The sequence below is a fragment of the Ovis aries genome, chromosome 2 (genome assembly GCF_016772045.2).
Source record: "Ovis aries strain OAR_USU_Benz2616 breed Rambouillet chromosome 2, ARS-UI_Ramb_v3.0, whole genome shotgun sequence".
Lineage (NCBI taxonomy): Eukaryota > Metazoa > Chordata > Mammalia > Artiodactyla > Bovidae > Ovis > Ovis aries.
Window position 1 is genome coordinate 21,575,756 of NC_056055.1, and position 6,640 is coordinate 21,582,395.

The following is a 6,640-nucleotide window of genomic DNA, read 5'->3' on the forward strand; positions in this document are numbered from 1 at the left end:
GTGACACGCATCGAGGGCGCCCCGCTTCCGGAAGTAAGTGCGGTCTAGCAGCTCTTGGGCACCCGGCGGCCGCTTTGTAGAGGCCTCGCTGACGTCAGAGGAAACGTCCCAGATTTTTTTCCCGTTTGTTAACCATTGCTACTGCGACCTGTTTTTCTTTCTTTCTTTTTTTTTTTTACTGTGAATAGTGAAAATTGCTCAGTCGTGTTCGACCCTTTGTGACCCCATGAACTATACAGTCCATGGAATTCTCCAGGCCAAAATACTGGAGTGGATAGCCGTTCCCTTCTCCAGGACATCGAACCAGAGTCTCCCGCACTGCAGGCGGATTCTTTACCAGCTGAGCCACCAGGGAAGCCCTTAAGCGTCCCCCCTCCTTTTTTTTTTAACTGAGTACCTTTTGTTTACAGTGCCTATTGTTCTGTTACCTATTATTGGTTCTGCTCAGACTGGCGATTGGCTAATGGCGCCGTCAATCTCCAGGGGAAAGGACTAAGTTTCAGACACCTCGGAAAAATTACTGTGAGCCCCTTTTTGCTGAAATGAAAAGTTCTGGAGAAAACCCAAGAGATTCGGTGAGTTTAGAAGGTTGTGGCTATTTCAGGGAAATGTATGACAGCTCTGTCTACACATTAAAATCACTTGGGGAGTTTTGGTCCCTCTTGTGTAGGGCCTGGGCATCCACATTTTATAAAAAAAAAAAAATTTTCCCAACCCTCCCCCACCCCCACTGGATTCTAATGTGCAAACGGGATGGACAGTTACTATCTTTGTGTATCTTTTCAACAAGAAATTGACCAGGGAATAGATAAACATAAATCAATAAGTTGATTCTGATCTTAACACTCGTCTATTTTAAGCTAATTAAGCATTGATTTTTTAGTTAATAACAAACTGCTATTTTCCACTCAATTAAACAATGTGTTTTAATGATAGGAAGGTAATCAAACTAATTTATTGATGAAAAGCTGTATGCCTCACAGAGGTATAAAAAACTACCCAGTAAAGTCAGAATGTAAACAGTGGGAAACAAGCGTTCATGTTTCCTGATACTAGAACACTTTGCCCAGCGGTAAAGAGGCAACTGGCTCCAAATGAACTCTTTGGGTGAAGCAGAAGCCTGAGAACCATGTTTGGGGACCTGTCAGGGAAAGCATTGTATGAAATGACTCTCTCTGACCTCCTTCCTTTGACTTCTTTGCTCTTGGCAAATCTTGCATGCACAGAACCACTGAATGGCATGCACTGATTCTAGCCCAAAGTTTGTAAAGTTGAAAGTCACAGGCTGTACTTGGCCGACAAGTATGCTTTGTTTATTTTGGACATTATTGACTGCCTTTTAAGATATTTTAGGACTTCTCTGGTGGACCAGTGGTTAAGACTCCATGCTTCCAATGCAGGCTATATGGCGTTCGATCCCTAATCAGGGGACTAAGTTCCCATATGTCACATGGCATGGCCAAAAAATATATAGATAGATAGATTACCAACTTCTCTTGAAAATGTTGAAGGTCTGGCAACACTAGATTTATATTTTTGCATGGGCACATGGCCTAGAGCTGAGTGGTTATTTTATTCCTGTCTGCTGTGATCCCCACTGTTGGTTACTGATTGCCTGACACTAGTTGAATTTCATTTGAGTGTTATCAGTGTGTGTTGTATTGTGCTAAATCAATTCCTGGTCTAAGAGAATGTTGTTGGTTGCCTACTCAGCATCCACTTCCCCTCTCTCACCTGAATAGAACACAACCAGGATTTTATTCATATGATTATTTATATCCAGTTAGACCCCTTCATTCCATATGTCTTGAAGGAAGCTGACTTCACTTCCCTCTTCAAGGATTGTCTTAATTCAAATAGTAAGTCCCATTCCCAAACCCAAAGTTCTACTCTTAACAGTGGATAGTTTAATCGGGCTGAATTGCTTGGAGTAATAGGACTGAAGCAGTTTACTTATCTTCTGAATTTATTGTGAGGCCTGAAACTGTTGGAGCTTTCTTGTTACCAGGCTTGATAATGAAATCAACACAGAGATGGGAAAACTAGAAGAATCTCAGGGATGTTGCTCCAGCTGAGTAAATATTAAAATATCTAATTAGCTTTATTGAGTAATTCATGAATTGGGCAGCATCCTGTTTAGCAAGTAGAGGGGAGCTCCAAAAGGCTATAGAAAGAGATTTTTAAAGGTAAGATCAGGAAGTCAAAGACAAAGATTATTTCAAACTTAGGTAGCCTGTCCATAGTGGATGAAGTGATCTTTGTGCCAGTTTACTTCATCTTCCTTCCAAGGATGGAAAGGTTTACCTCATTGGTGCTGACAGCAAAATTCACACTGACCAGTTAGAATTACCTTCTTGGAGAGGATTGTGACTGCCATAAGGTCAAGTATTAAGTCTTCCTTTTAGCACAAGTAACACCACTTTGGGCCTCTAATTCTTTTAACAGGGAAATGGTGCCAGGTCAACTCGAGACACCCCTATTCCACCCACACTTCAGAATGTTGGAGACATTCTGAATGTTGGAGAATGAGAAGACAGAAGACCTTTATAGAACCTTTTAATTCTTACCATGTAGATAACCAGATTCTCCAGCTATTGGTGAGATCTATCTTTCCCAAGAGCTCCAGTCATCTGACACCTTCCCAATAGCCTGTCCTTATTCAAAGAGGTGGCTTCACCCTAGAGAAAATGGAATAGATGAAAGGGAAGATAGCCAAGACCTCTTTCATTAACCACATTTCCAGTTTCTGATCATCTACTACATGTTCACAAGCTACCAGCCCACAATCGTAATCAAGAGAAAGAAAGAATAACCCTGGAAAAATAAGTTTGGCCCTCACTACTAAATGGCAGAACGTTTGCTGGGCTATAAGAATATTTTTTTGTGGGGGAAGCTTCCTTGGTGGCTCACATGGTAAAGAATCTGCCTGCAGTGCAGAACAGGGTTCGATCCCTGGGTCTGGAAGATCCCTTGGAGAAGGGAATGGCTACCCACTCCATTATTCTTGCCTGGAGAATCCTGTGGACAGAGGAGCCTGGCAGGCTACAGTCCATAGGATCACAAAGAATCAGACTCGACTGAAGCCAATTTAGCATGCACAAGGATATTTACTGTTTTATACCTTTGAAAGCTCTTGTATTTGATTGCTTGTATCAACATTATAATTTAAGTAATAATCCTTTTTAAAAAGGAGTAGAGTCCTAAAGATTTCAAGTGATTTTTTCCAAGTTACTTAATGGCTATTTCTCCAAGGACCCGTCTTCAGGCTAGTTGCCAGTCTTGGTTAAATATATGGTTCTGCCACCAGATGGCAGCAGGCAATGTGCTTTTCACCTCCAGTTTGTCAAAAGCGTTGCTTGAAGAGTACAATATTAACTCTTTGGCCATGTCTTAACTCTTTCCTAGTGGCTCAGACGGTAAAGCGTCTGTCTGCAATGCAGGAGACCCGGGTTCAATCCCTGGGTTGGGAAGATCCCCTGGAGAAGGAAATGGCAACCCACTCCAGTATTCTTGCCTGGAAAATCCCATGGACCATGGAGCCTGGTAGGCTACCGTCCATGGGGTTGCAAAGAGTCGGACACGACTGAGTGACTTCACTTTAACTCTTAAAAACCTGAACAACTAAGTAGCAGAGGCTTAATGCTTTCATAGAGGATAAAATTTACATATTTTGGATTTTTGTTTACCACCTTGTCTGTGCTTGCTGCCGAAGAAGGCAATGGCAGCCCACTCCAGTACTCTTGTCTGGAAGATCCCATGGGCGGAGGAGCCTGGTAGGCTGCAGTCCATGGGGTCGCTAAGAGTCAGACACGACTGACCGACTTCACTTTCACTTTTCATTGTCATGCATTGGAGAAGGAAATGGGAACCCACTCCAGTGTTCTTGCCTGGAGAATCCTACGGACGGCAGAGCCTCATGGGCTGCCATCTACGGGGTCACACAGAGTTGGACACGACTGAAGCGATGCAGCAGCAGCTATGCTTGCTGCAGATGTTCAGTAAGATTTTTGTTGTATCTCCATGCATTCCAGTATTCCGTGTACTCTGGATTGGGTTATCTGTATGCTAAACATGATTCTAGAAGTCCCTTATCCTATTTTTAGACTAGTTGTATTCTATCCAGCATAACATCACTTGTTAAACAGAAACACAGACTCCATGGCATCTGCTTTATACTTGGTGAAATCTTAGAATCTTTGGGGGAAAGCTCTCTAGAAATGCAGGTTCTTACTTTTTAAATTAGGCCCCGCCTCTAAGCATGTTTGAGGACCACTGCTTTAAGTGATGATATCCGGCTCTGCCTGAGAGAGCTCTTCAGAAGCCAGCCCTCTCTTGTCCTCTCCCTCCCCTACCTTATCATCATTCACCGTGGCTGCAGCCATCTCCTTCTCCACACTCTGCCTCCTCCTCTCCAGATCACCTGGCCGACTATGCCACACCAGGCCTAGCCCTCTTTGTGAATTCTGGGGACCATGATCTTGGCTCAATCCAGGGAGGCAGAGTCAGGCCTCTCATCCTCAGAGAGTGAGGATAGGGAGTCCCAGCAGGATCTATGGAAGCATAAGAGCTGATATGTGGTTACAGGTTGTTAGAAAAGCTCCACTTCTAAAAAGTTATGTTCTATGTTACAGTCAGAAAAATTGTCTTTTTATACCGTGTGGCATTCTATGGTTCAGTTCAGTTCAGTTCAGTCGCTCAGTTGTGTCCGACTCTTTGCAACCCCATGAATCGCAGCACGCCAGGCCTCCCTTGTCCATCACCATCTCCCAGAGTTCACTCAAACTCACAACCATCGAGTCAGTGATGCCATCCAGCCATCTCATCCTCTGTCGTCCTCTTCTCCTGCCCCCAATCCCTCCCAGCATCAGAGTCTTTTCCAATGATAGAACTGAACATCTTCCCACTAAAAACTCTTTAAAAACATCTATAGAAAGAAACATCTATTTCAAGCCAAGGGCCAAAATCACACTGAATAGTGATGTGTTACAAGTGGTCTTATTAAAATCAGGGACAAGTCAAGGATGCTGTGATCACCTCTATTAATTATCAATGCTCTGAAAGTTCTAGAATGTGCTATCAGACAAGAAAATTCCGTAATAACTGTGGTTGCTGAAAGAGGGAAATAAAATAGCCACTGATTAAAGATGATATGATGGCTACCTGAAAAACCCGAAAGTAGCAGCTGAAACATAGTGATAAATCGAACAGCTCTGTCAGGGAGTGAGATGCTAACAACTCTCCAGAGTTACTGTTGGCAAAAGAATCAGTGTAACTGCTGGAAACTGCAGTGAGGAAAGGATGCAATCCAAAAGAGCAAGGTGGTGGGGGAATAGAAATACCCTATGATTAAACTTAAGAGGAATAAAATACCAATCTGCACAAAAACGTAAAGTTCTACTGAGGAACAAAGGATGGAAGGAAGCTTGTATAAATGGATGGATGGATGGATGGATAAATGAGTGGATGGGTGGATGGATGGATGGATGGGTGGTTGGATAGATGCATGGACAGATGGGTGGTTGGATAGATGGATGGATTGATAGATGGAGGATGGATGGATGGGTGGATAAATGGATTAGTGAGTAGATGGATGGACAGATGACTGGCTGACTGGATGGACAGGTGGATGGATGGATAGATAAATTAGTGAGTGGATGGGTGGGTGGATGGATGAATTAGTGAGTGGATGGGTGGGTGGTTGGATGAATTAGTGAGTGGACAGATGGATGAACAGATGGATGGATGGATGGATAGGTGGATAACGGAGGATGGAAAGAATAAAGCAGATGTTTACACTCCAATTCTAGAAACATATTCTACGAAATTGAGTAGGAGCTGGGTAATGATTGCTTTCTCCAGAACAGTGGCAAGTGTTTGGAAATGGCCTAAGTACTCATCAGGGAGGGGTGAAGTACAATCTGTGGACACCCCACAAGGAACAGCCCTCCCCCTGCTTCCTGCCACCTTCCCCATCCCCAGGAGCTCATCAAGTGTTCTGCCGATGCCCTGCCCCCAACCCCATCCTCGTGGGGTGGGGTGGGGTGGGGTTGGGGGTGGGATGCTGCTTGAGTTCACCACCCATTAAACTCAACTCATAAAATGCTCCCTTTACTGAGGTACTTTAATTAAAAGCTCGGGGAACCCTCAGCACCTTCATTTCTAAAAAGGTGGCTCTAGTGAACCCTCTGGGGCACAGAGAGCAGAGCAGATAACACTGAGAACAAGTGCATCAGTGAGGGGTGAGTTGACCACCCTCACGCTCACACTTATAAACAAGGAAGACAAACGGACGAGAAAGCCTTCACGCTTTTTGTGTAAAATAACCATGAGCCTGAGTCAGGCTCCACCTGCTCCTCAGGGCAGGTACATCTGGGAGGTCACGTCTCCTCACCAGGGTTCCTCTCCAGAGTGGACACACCGAGCATGGGGACTGAGCTGTGTCCTGAGTCTGCACTCGAGAAGTGAGGAGCTGGCTGGCCCTGAGCTCCTGGCAACAATCCACATTTCCACCAGATGCGTTTTAATTTTCCAACTAGGAGGACCCTCTTACAGGACTTTCAAGGCCTTCCCATGTGGAGGAAACTTGGATGAGCACGATACGACTTGGTGTGACCTTGCGGATGTACGGACTCTTAAAACC

General features: G+C 44.4%; 1 long non-coding RNA gene across 1 annotated transcript; it reads left to right on the forward strand.

The window, feature by feature from the left end:
- The first annotated feature begins 9 nt into the window (after positions 1-9).
- Positions 10-5,391, forward strand: LOC121818599 (uncharacterized). Its single transcript, XR_006058581.2, has 2 exons — positions 10-575; positions 2,446-5,391. It is a non-coding gene; the product is annotated as an uncharacterized LOC121818599 (long non-coding RNA).
- The last annotated feature ends 1,249 nt before the right edge of the window (positions 5,392-6,640 follow it).